Here is a 12,503-nt window from a genome sequence, read left to right on the forward strand (position 1 = left end):
TCCTGGCTGCGGCCAGCTCAGTTGATTGGAGCGTTGTCCCTTACACTAAAAGGTCAAAAGGTTATGGGTTCGCTCCTCTTCGATCAGGGCACACACCTAGTTTGTGGGTGCAATCCCTGGTCAGGGTGCATATGGGAGGCAACAGATCGATGTTTCTCACATTGATATTTCTCTCTCTCAAATCAATAAATATATTCTTGGGTGAAGATTAAAAAAAGAAGAAAGAAAGTCCATAAATCTGTGGTAATTTGTTACAGCTGTCCTACTGGCACTAACCCCAGAGCATCCCAGAGTTGTCACTTTGCAGACAAGCAAAATGAGGCAAGTCCAGCCAGGCCTGGAGGCAAATCTGGTTTCCTGGTCAGGGTCCCTTGATGGGACAGGAGACAGGGGCAAGGTGTCCAGGGGACAGGAGAGGCTTAGAAGCCTGGACTGCTGGACCTTCCAAGTTGCCACAGAGGCCCCTAGGACCAGAGGCAGAGGGTTGCTCCTGACCACCGAGGGTGGAGGAACTAGGCTCCAGAAATGTCCTCCCCCAGGGATGAATATGCTTGTGCTGCTAAATGTTCGAACCGATCTGCTGCCGGGCATGTGACCCGGCGCCTCTGAACCCTCCCCGCTCTCTGCAGTGCCCTCCCCAGCCTGTTCCCACGCCGTGACCCGCGCCAAGCATGCCATCCCCGAGGCGCATTCTTTTCATCCACGTAGCCTTGGCAGGCTACCCTGGGGGGACGGGGGGCGCCAGCGTGGGGGCCGGAGACTCCCTCGTCCGGGCTACGAGCCCTAAGGACCCCCCTGTGCCCCTACTCTGGCGCTGGGCAGATCCTGTCCCTTGGCTGGAGCGGTTGCCGGAGCAACGTGTTTGCGTCAACGAATGTGGCGCAGGGCCCAGGGCTCTGTAGCCAATGAGATTGTTATTGGCTGGGCGGTTCCAGTAAGGCCGCGCCTCTTTTAAAGGGACCGCACTCGTCTTTTTGAGCTCTGTTTGCACCCTGGTTCAGTGCGGAAGGAACTGCCCACGACTGGGGGTAAGCCTGCGGGTCCACAGCGCTCCCTGAGCCTCAGTTTCCCCAGGTGCCCATAACAAGGTCGCAGGGACGGTGTATTCAGAGTCCGCGGCTTCCCCGAAGGGTGCCCCTGCATTAATGCAGCGCCACTGTGTGCAACTGGACGACATGAGGTGCCCTCCATCCCCTGGGAGTCACCACGCCCCTCGGCTTTAGCGAGAGCGCGCACGTCAGAAGGCCTCATGACAGGTGGGGGTCAGGATTTGTTTCCAGGCCTGGGCCCCTGCGCCCATCCCTCTTCCCCCATGCCAGGGAACATCCCTTACGAGGATTCTTACCCACCCGGAGAGGTGGGGAGTTTGGATCCACGGGGTCTCAGGTCTCAATGCCCGGCGCTATCACCAAGGGCTTTCTGTCGTAACTGCGTAAAGCCAAGGGATAGTGGTGACGAGGACCCTGTGGATTCCAGGGGTCTATGGCCATAGCCACAATGTCCCCCCACTGTGGACAGGTTCTCTTCTTCTCTCTCCTACATCCTCCCTGTCCCAAGCCTGGACTACCTCCCCGAGTGTGGCCTGTAGGGAATGGAGATTGCCTGAGGCCCAGACCCCTGCTAAAGCTAGCTTCAGGGAATTGGGCTGGCATCTGGAGCGGTGGCAAGGCCCAGAGATTTGGGGAAGAGAGGATCAATTAGTCCCATAGTGTTCCAGGTCTGTAGCAGGCTTTAGGATACAGAACCAGCTTCCCCCTGTGGCCCTCCCTCCTGCCCCCTCATTGACCACCACCCCAGTACCCTTGGACTCCACTAACCCGGGGTGTCCTGCTTTGATCCTTGTTCCTTAGGACGTCCATGATGTAAGATGTTCGCTGTAGGGAAACTGGGGGGGCATCCGGGAACTCTCAGTATAATTTTGCAACCTTTCTGTAAGTCTAAAACTAGTTCAAAATAAAGTGAAATGAAAGAGAAAGCGCCCATTAGTGTTAAGTAATTTTTTTAAAGATTTTATTTATTTATTTTTAGAGAGGGAAGGGAGGGAGGGAGGGAGAGAGAGAGAGAGGGAGAGAAACATCAATGTGCGGTTGCTGGGGGTTATGGCCTGCAACCCAGGAATGTACCCTGGCTGGGAATCGAACCTGGGACACTTTGGTTCCCAGCCCGAGCTCAATCCACTGAGCTATGCCAGCCAGGGCCTAATTTCTGAACATTATTGTGTCTTCACCCCCGCTGACCCACAATAGATGACGTTCACCACGGCCCTGCAACGCACGCAGTTGGACATGCCTCCGAGGTGCCATGGCCTCCAGCTGTTCCAGAAGCAGTCCTTCTGCTTCCCAGCAGCTGTGCTGGGAAGGGCTGGCTTTGGCCTGGGTAGGCTGTGAGATGTTGGTGGTCTCCACATTTCCCCAGGGCCCAGGACCAGTGGGAAGCTTGCCCACATGTCCAGGATTCTTTGGAGCTTGTGCAGATACCACTGGGGTGGACTGTAAAGATCGAGGAAGGGGCCACTTCCTTCTCTAGAAGCCTCTAGAAGCTGGAAAAGGCAGAAAATGGATTCTCCCCTGGAACGTCCAGAAACAACCAGCCCTGTCCACACCTGGGTTTTAGCCCTGTGAGGACATCTGGCCTCCAGATAAGAGGTGATACATATGTGTGGTTTTAAGCCACTAAATTTTGGTGATTTGTCACAGCAGCCCCAGAAAACCACTGTGTCATCTCTGCAGGGTGATCCCAAGGGATGAGGGTACATAGGTCTTCTGCTGGTGTTATAACATCTAGGCATGGCTCCTTGGCAGCTTTTGGGAACTGGACTGAGAGACAAGGATGGTCATTTGACAGGGAGTGAAATGGTTCCACTCGGTCTGCACCTTTCCTGCAGGACTGCTAGTGGGATACTTGTCCTTTCTCAGCCTGGCTATGTGGCCAGAACTCATGATGGATCTCAGAGCTGAGCCTGAGGAACCGACAGAAATCTGTTTGCACACCTGGGTCACACAGTGGGAGGACATAAGATGCAAAAGATGCATGGTGTCTGCTGGGGTTCTGGGCTCGGGGCCACCTCATGATTGACCAGGGACCTTGTTGTGGGGTCCCAGCCAGTCTTGGGGCCTGTGTGTCACTGAGGGCAAGATCAGGGCCCAGAGAAGGAGAAGTTCCCAGCAACTTTGTTAGCACTGGAAACCTGGGCTGGAGGCGCAGGAGTGAGTGTGCCTGACTCCATCTCCCCTTTCCAACTAGGTGCTGCAGGGGCCCAATGCCACCCATGTGAAACTCAGGTCAACCCTGGCATCTGATAAACACTTAGATCCCCAACGCCTGGCAACAAAGCGACGGTGACCTGCTAGCTTGGGTGTGGGGACGAGACTGTGCCCCATCTGCTTGGGGTGGACATAAATGTTTCTGGCTATTTTCCAGCATGGCAGGCCTTCCTGGGAGCAGAATTCCCATCCAGCTGGGCAGGGCAGAGCATGATACCTGATTTTGTTTTTCACCTGCTTTCTGTGGTTTGGGAAGAAGGGCAGATGGCTCCAGAAATATCTAGGATCACACCCCTCCTCTCTCCCCAGGTGGTGGCTGGTGGTAGCATCAGAAGGTGAGCAGAAGTGCCCTGTAAACAGAGGCTTCAAAAGACAGCAGCTCCTGGCACAAAGGCACAGAACTCTGCATGCGATTGGGGACAGCCACAGATGGCAATGGCCTATCACACAGGTGAGTGGACAAACACAATGGGACCACCCACACCCTGGAATATCGCTCAGCCATGAAAAAGAGTGAAGCTCTGACACTCGTTACAATGTGCATGGACCTTGAACACATGATGCTCAGTGACAGAAGCCAGATGCAAAGTGTGATCCCATTTTTGTGACATGGCCAGAACAGGGAAACCCACAGAGACGAGAAGTGGGTGCATGGTTGTTAGGGGCTGGGGAGGGGGTGAGGTGACTACTGATGGGACTGGGGCTTCTTTTAGTATGGTGAGAACACTCTGGAACTAGATGGAGGTGGTGGGTGCACAACACCAAGTGCACCAGATGCCCCTGCATTGTACACTGTAAACGGATGAACCGTGCGGCTTGTCAGTGATATTTCAGTAAAGGTGTTTCGTGAGAGCCCAGCGCGGTGGAGGCTCACGATTGCGCACGGTGCCGGAGGAGCTTCATGGTGCTGTGGGGGCACGAGGGGAACCTGCTGTCCTGATGACCAAAACTGGACACAAAGCAAATAGCGACGCACTGCAGTGCCTGGCACATTTCCTGGCCTGGATCAGCTATGAAGGAGAGCATCTCTGTGTGAATAAGCAGGGGTCAGGGATTCCTGAGAGTCTGTGACACACAAACCAAAAGCTGCATGCCAAGACTGCACACGCTGAGACTGCACTTTTGAGAAGGATCTGCACCAGGAAACAAGGCATTTAAAGAAACACCTGCTTCTTGCTTCTTACTCATAAGAAGCTTCAGGACAGTGGTCTGTGCGTAAGAGAACGTGTGCTCACAGGCAGCCAATGCCCGGTGGGAGGGGCGAGGTACCAACATCTTGTGCTAGGAATGGACCCCGAGTCTTTGTATTTGCAGACATGTCCGGTGACAGCTTTGGTTGTCACACTGGGGGTGCTCCTGGCATTGAGTGGGTTGGTCCAGGGAGGCTGCTCAGCACCCCACAGTGCCCAGAACAGCCCCACAGAGAGTGACCCGGGCCCAGCGTTGGCAGTGCCCAGGGTGGGAACTGGCCTAGAGAGACTGTCCTGACACAGAGCAGGAGGAATCATCAGGAATGTTCCAGCAGCACTGTCCCTAGAGTTGGGTAACTCCAACCACTTTCATGTCTTCAAGTAGCCGCCTAGTGGGTGTTCCTGTCACTTAATGGGGCTGATGTGTGACTCAGGCAGTGTCAGTTCCACTTAATGAGACACAGCGGGACAGCTCTCAGGTGGCCATGGTGACCTGCCTCCTGGTGGTCGGGTCCTTGTGCAGTCCTCTCCCCTGACTTGCGTCTGACCAATGAGGGGGTCAGTGGTCACATCAGTTTGTGATGCCCCTCTGGCTCCCTCTCTGCTGCTGGCTCTGACTAAGCATGTGGCCGTGTTTTGCTGGTTCATCTGCCAGCCAGCAAGAAACTGAGGCCCTTAGTCCTGCACCTGCAGGGAGCTGAATTCTGCCAGCAACCAGGCCAAGGGCTTGGAAGCGAACCCTTCTCTAGTTGAGCCTCTGGGTGAGACCCCAGTGCTGTTGACACCTTTACTGCAGCCTGAGCAGGGGATCCCTGGCCCATGGAAACTGTAAGACGGCGAAAGTGTGTTGCCTCAGCCCCACCGGCAGGATCTCTGGCCAGCTCACCAGTACCCTGGGTGATGACATCTTTGATGATTTTTCCGTTCAGCCCCCTGATGACCTTGCTGAGCTGGTCATTGTCCACCTTGGTGCCCATGCTGTCCAGGATCTTCTTGATGTACTTGGCACTGGGAGAGGAATTCCCTTGAGGATGGCCAGCATGGAGACAGCAACTTAGCCCATCTCAGTGGCAGTGGCCAGTGTGTTGGAAATATTGCCTGTGGTCATTTGTTCCATAGTGGTAGCCCATGACTACAGCTACCTCCTAAATAATAACTAACATAGTTAATACAGCTTCTTTTAAAGACACAGATGTGCAACCTCTATGTTACTCTCAGGAAGCTGATGTCGAGACTTTATGTTTCTTGTCAGGTTTTCTGACCCTGCTGCCGGGACCCTTCCCTTGAACTCTGCCTGGACTGTTTTCTCTCTGCAGAGGGATTCGGGAGGAGGCTTCGAACCTGCCATGGCCGAAAGTTATTCAACCCTGGCTAGTAATGTCCTAGTCTTCCTGAGTTCTGCTTAGAGGTACAATGTACCTGTACAATGTTTGGTTTAATTTGTTTTTGAATTTCACATTTTCATGGAGTCGAATATACAATTAATTAAAAAGAAAATCAATTTTCACAAATGTTTTTTATGGTATTCTGGCAGAAAAAGAGGTTCCCTAGTTGTGGAGTAAGAAAGTTTTAGAAGTCCAGTGCTTTCTCCATTATACCACAGAGCCTTGAGTAAGAAATTTTTAAAATAGCCCTGACCAGGGTGGCTCGTGTGATTGGGCGTCATTCAGCAAAAAGTGAAAGGTCACCAGTTTGATTTCCTGTCAGGTCACATGCTGGGTTGCAGGCCTGGTCTCTGGTCGGGGAGCACAAGGGGCAAACATCGATGTGGTCTCTTGCCTCTCTTCCTCCCTCCCCTCCCGTCTCTCTAAAATAAATAAAATCCTAAAAAAAAGGTAAACAAAATATTTTAATATTTATTTTTTTTAGAGAGGGAGAGAAACATCGATGCATGGATGTTTCTTGCATACCCCCACCAGATACCCAGCTGCAACCCAGGCATGTGCCCCGACTGCTGGGAATCAATAAGTGACCCCCTGATTCACAGGCCTGCGCTCACCCACTGAGCCACAACAGCCGAGGCTTTAAAATAGCCAGTAAATAAACTTAATGAATTGTGTACTGTTCCATCTGTATTAACCTTTCATTTCCCTCCTTTCCACAGTTTGCTTGGCATTGATATGACTTTGCCTGATCAACTTTGAACTCTTTATGCCTTTTTCATAACAGCTTGTCAGGGTGTAACGCCACATAAGATTCTCCTATTGGAAGTGCACAGCTCAGGGGTTTAGCAGAGTTGTGCAACCACCTCCACGATCCATGTCGATTGGAACAGAATAAAGTGTTAGGATTTTGACTTTTCTCCATTTCAAAAGGAGAATCTACCACTATCTCTGTAACAGGGTTGGCCAATTTCGTTTTTTCTGTAAAGGCCGAATAGTGGCTATTTCAGCTGTGAGGGGTGGGGCTGACGCCTCCCCCAGCCTCTTAGCTCTGCTTTGTAGAGCAATTGCCCTAGATGATATGCAATGAGAGAGCAAGGCCCTTTGCCAATACAATTTTGTTGACAAAAGCAGAGGTGCACTGCCTTTAGGCCATCCCTGATCCTTGACTGCTGCGGCTTCGTTTTCCTTGAGCCAATCTTGTGTCGTGCTTAAAATAGTCATCCCTAAAAAGAAAAATCCTCTGCTGTTTCTGGGCTTCCTGTCTTCTGTAGGGGCTGTTTTCCTGTCTTTGTCCCTCCATTAATCTAAAAGCTACGGACGTACAGGCTGTTGGGCATCTTACTAGTGGACACACACACACACACACACTGTATTTTACCATGTATAATGTGCACTTTTTGGCCAGATTTTTTAGGGAAAAATAAGGATGCACATTATACACAAATAGTACTAACTTCGTGTCTATATAAATGTTTTTAATTCTCTTATTTATGCCTATGCATTAAAAGTGTAACTATAGAAAGCAATAATGATATCTGTATGCATAATATGCTGGAATATGATAATTGGTTTTATTTCTAAATATAAATAAATAAATAATTGAGTGAAAAAATTAAAGTAAAAGTTTTTTCCTGAATGTTATACACTGCAAAATACAGTGTGTGTGTGTGTGTGTGTGTGTGTGTGTACACTTTTAATAAACATATTGAACTTGCTCTGGCTGGTGTGGCTCAGTGGACTGAGTGCCAGTCTGTGAACCCAAAGGTCGCTGGTTTGACTCTCAGTCGGGGCACATGCTTTGGGTTGTGGGCCAGGTGCCTAGTTGGGTGCCTGTGAGAGACAACTGAATCTCACACATATTGGTGTTTTTCTCCCTCTCCTTCTCCCTCCCTTCCCCTCTCTCTAAAAGTAAATAAATAAAATCTTTTAAAAATGTAAAAAAAAATACTGAACTTAATTTTGCCAATCATCATCATCTGTGAAACAGTATCTAGCCCTGGGTGGTGTGGCTCAATGGATTGAATGCTGGCCTTCGAACCCAAAGGTTGCTGGTTCAATTCCCAGTCATGGCACATGCCTAGGTTGCCAGTGGCGTCCCCCAGTTGGGGGCGTGGGAGAGGCAACTGATTGATGTATTGTTTCACACATCAGATGTTTCTCTCCACCTCTTTCTCCCTCCTTTCCCCTCTCTCTGAAAGTAAATAAATCTTCTTTTTTTTAAATATATATTTTTAGATTTTTTATTTATTTATTTTTAGAGAGGGAAGGGAGGGGGAAAGAGAGAGAGAGAGAGAAACATCAATGTGCAGTTGCTGGAGGCTGTGGCTTGCAACCCAGGTATGTGCCCTGACTGGGAGTCGAACCTGCAATGCTTTGGTTCGCAGCCCACGCTCAATCCACTGAGCTGTGCCAGCCAGGCTAAAATCTTCTTTAAAAAGAAAGAAATAATATCTATTTATTCTGCTGATAAAAGGTGACCATATTCAATTAATGTCATCTGCAGGTGTGAACCTCAGCTTAGAAAATGCAGGAGGATGAACTTAAAATTCAGAAAAGATGCCAGTTACAAAACCCATGGTGAAATCAAGAGATTTCCTATTATGTTCCAGACATGACCATCCTGAAAGTATGGGAAAAGGTGTCATGAAGCCCTGGCTGGCATAGCTCAGTGGATTGAGCGCGGGCTGGGAACCAAAGTGTCCCAGGTTCGATTCCCAGCCAGGGTACATTCCTGGGTTGTAGGCCATAACCCCCAGCAACTGCACATTGATGTTTCTCTCTCTCTCTTTCTCTCCCTCCCTCCCCTCTCTAAAAATAAGTAAATAAAATCTTTAAAAAAAAAAGGTGTCATGGTCACGACCAAAAACAACTAAAAATTAACTTTAAAAGAATGAAGGTGTGAAATGTCCAGAAGAGGGAAAGTCCTCAGAGACAGGAAGGAGTTCCTGGTTGCCAGGGGGTGGGGGTAGAGAGTGACTATTGATGGGAACTGGGCTTTTTGGGGGATGATGAGAATGTTCTAGAATTTGATGGTGGTGGTTGCACAGCTCTGAGGATATACTAAGATTCATCCAGTTGTGCACTTTATTTATTTATTTATTTATAGGAAGGGAGAGAGAGAAAAAACATCAATTGTGTTCTACTTATTTAAAACTTTTTTCTTTTTTATAAAGGCATTTTGATTTTTAAAAAAGATTTTTATTTATTTATTTTTAGAGAGGGAAGGGAGGGAGATAGAAAAAGAGAGAGAAACATCAATGTGCTGGTGGTCATGGCCTGCAACCCAGGCATGTACCCTGACTGGGAATCAAACCTGCGACACTTTGGTTCACAGCCTGAGCTCAATCCACTGAGCTATGCCAGCCAGGGCTAATATTTTTTTTAAAAACTTTTTTCTTTTTTTTTATAAATGCATTTTGATTTTTTAAAAAGATTTTTATTTATTTATTTTTAGAGAGGGAAGGGAGGGAGATAGAGAGAGAGAGAGAAGTGTTCTTCTACTTATTAATGCACTCACTGGTTGGTTCTTGTATGTGCCCTGGCCGGGGATCAAACCTGCAATCTGTATCAGGATGATGCTCTAACCAACTGAGCCACCTGGCCAGGGCCTCAACTGTGCACTTTAAAATGGTTTAAAGATTTTATGGCAGGTGATTTATAGCTCAGTTTTAAAAATTATATGAGCAAGAAAAAGAAAGACAAACAAAATGTGCAGAACCCCACAGGACGGAAACGACAAAGGGACATCACGGCTGGAATAAATGGAGAGGTACCCGAGGCTCCCGGGACTGATCTGTGTCCCAGAGTGACAACCTGGGTCCATATTATTTTTCAGATTTGCTATTTTCACCAAAATCCCAGAGGCAATTTCTTAAAAACTTAAAGTAACTCTAAATTTCACTTGGACTATGAACAAAATGTGATTCTAAGTATAATAATACTATTACTATCCCATGTACAATATTACTATGCTAACTATTTAGAGCAGTTGAGAAAATATAAAACAACAATAATAATGAGGAACTTATATTGCCACACAATAAAATTACTCTAACTCTGGAAGGTACATTAAAACTGGAGGTGGGATAGGCAAACTCCTACAAAACCCAGAAACAGACACCTGTGTAAATAAGTAGCCTTCTGGCCCCTGGCTGGTGTGGCTCAGTGGATTGAGCACCAACCTGTGAACCAAAGGGTCACTGGTTTGATTCCCAGTTGGGGCACATGACTGGGTTGTGGGCTAAGTCCCCAGCAGGGGTTGTGCGAGAGGCAACCACACATTGATGTTTCTTTCCCTCTCTTTCTCCTTTCCTTCCCCTCTCTAAAAAAATTAATAAAATCTTTTAAAAAAATAAGTAGGCTTCTGATCCATGTAGAAGCATCATACGGTGCTGGAATGGGGTTTGCTTGTTATTGAACAAATAAAGATTTCTGTAGCGCCTTACCTCCCACCATACGTGGAAATTAGACTTTCTAATTTACCCGGTATTTAATATAAATAGAAAGAAAACGATGGAGAAGAAGAAAATGGAGGTGGATATTTACATAAAGGGCTTCTCCAGCCCAAGTCTGTAAATGTATCATCAAGGGTAGAAATCATCAAGGAAAGATTGACCAAATATAAGAATGTAAATTAAAGGGAGAGGGGGAGAATATGCCCAAAGGATGATAAACAAAGTTGAAGACAAACAAGAAACCAGCAGAAATTTATGTAACATATATGATAAATTATATATAGAAAAGGTTTTATAAATAAGTATATAAAATATTTATAAGCCCATATGTAAAGAATTTGATGAACTATTAAGAAAAGACCACTCCCCAGTGGAAAAATACAAAGGATGTGAATTGGCAATGTGAGTCATCAACAATGCATTACTATAGTGAGGATCTGTCTCGTCAAACCGATAAACCACACAAATCCTAATATCCAGTATCCGGAGGAAGATGTGGGGAAACAGAAACCATAAACATGTCGATGGAGGCATAAATTGGTACCACTAGGTGCAGGATCCTGTATAACCCATCAAAAACATCCTCCAAGGTAATTCCTTTGACACCAGTTTTGGTGGTTTATCTCTGGCAAGAATTAGGGATATTTATAAAGATTTGACAAGAGGAATATTTACTGTGTATAACATAATGGCTACAGTTAAGAGGGGACTCGTGCCCTGGCTGGTGTGACTCAGGTGGTTGGAGCGTCGTCCCATATACTGAAAGGTTGCAGGTTCTATCCTGGTCAGGGCACATACCTTAGGTAGTGGGTTTGGTCCCAGTTGGGGCATGTGTGGGAGGCAACCGATCGATGTTTCTGTCACATGGAGGTTTCTCTGCCTCCCTTCCTCTCTGTATATATATATGTATCTCCTCAGGTGAGGATTAAAAAAAAAGAGAGAGAGAGGGGATTTGTTAAGCTAGGGGGAACCCATAAAATGCATGGCTCTCAAACAGGGAGGCCAGTATATGTACATCTGGGCTTCTCCAAATTGCCCAGCCTTCCACAGCGCTGACCTCCCCATGTCCCCCAGGGTTTGCCCCACTTTCCATGATTCCACGCTCCCTCTCTGGTTGGAGTCATGATGAGGACCAGTTTAGGGTTACATGAGAGGAGAGAAGGTTAGCAATCCCCTTGACAAGGATGCAAGAGGCTCTCTGGCCTAAAAAAAAAAAAAAAAAGATGAGGAACCAGTCCTCTACCTTGACTTCACTGTGACTCAGGAACTGCTTTTAGAAGCGTTACCAAGGTAAAAGCTTCCTGCCGTGGTGGATATGGGAGACTAGCAAGACCCACTCACAGGGGCTAAACAAACACATGCAGCTAGGGGCTGCCTACCGAACACCATGGGTCTAGGGCAATGCCCGCCCCGGTGTGGAAACTTCGGTAACAGGGGGCTCCTGATCTTTAGGATGCCCCCACTGAGTTCCTGAGTTTCTGGAGAAACATCTCTATTAGACACATCGAAGGCTGCCCTCAGCTTTGTTCTGCCTTTCTTTGTCCCACCTGTTGGTGGGGATGGTGCAAGCCCACAGCCATTCCTAAATGACAGCCCCTCGGACACTGGCCAGGTGGGAACATGGGCAGCTAGTCTTGTCCAAGATGAACACTTCTGGTTCCTTCTACCAATGCCCATCTGACTAGATGCCAAGGTGCCAGTACCTGGCCCCCGTTATCTCTCCTGGTAGGACAAATTTTGGGGTGAACTCAAAATCCTGTTAGGATGAGTGACTCTCAGAAGCTCACCTCTAATTCTTGTGTTCCAGGAGCCCAAATGAATGGGTCCCAGGGTGTCGAGTGTGCAAACCATTTCTTTCTAAAGGGTGTACAGCTTTCCTATGGCTGCTGGAATCAGTGACCACAAATTCAGTGTCTTAAATAATAGAAGTTTATTTCCTTAGAGTTCTGGGGCCAGGAGTCTGACATGGGGGTCTCACAGGGCTAAATCCAGCTGTGGGTGGGGCTGGTCCTTCCTAAGGCTCCAGGGAGAACTATTTCTGGCCTTTTCCAGCTTCTAGAGGTGCTGCATCCCCTGGCTCGTGGCCCCTTCTTCTGTCCTCACAGCCAGAAGCGCAGCCTCTTCCATCCCTCTTGTGAGGACGCTGTGAGGATCTATCTATCTATCTGTCCATCTATCTATCATCTGTTTATTTATAACCCAGGGTCATCT

The 12,503-nt window shown here is 48.0% G+C and overlaps 1 pseudogene; it reads left to right on the forward strand.

Moving 5' to 3' along the window:
- Window positions 1-11,432: 11,432 nt before the first annotated feature.
- Window positions 11,433-11,549, forward strand: LOC114504440 (annotated as a pseudogene).
- Window positions 11,550-12,503: the final 954 nt, after the last annotated feature.

Source organism: Phyllostomus discolor, chromosome 8 (assembly GCF_004126475.2).
Source record: "Phyllostomus discolor isolate MPI-MPIP mPhyDis1 chromosome 8, mPhyDis1.pri.v3, whole genome shotgun sequence".
Lineage (NCBI taxonomy): Eukaryota > Metazoa > Chordata > Mammalia > Chiroptera > Phyllostomidae > Phyllostomus > Phyllostomus discolor.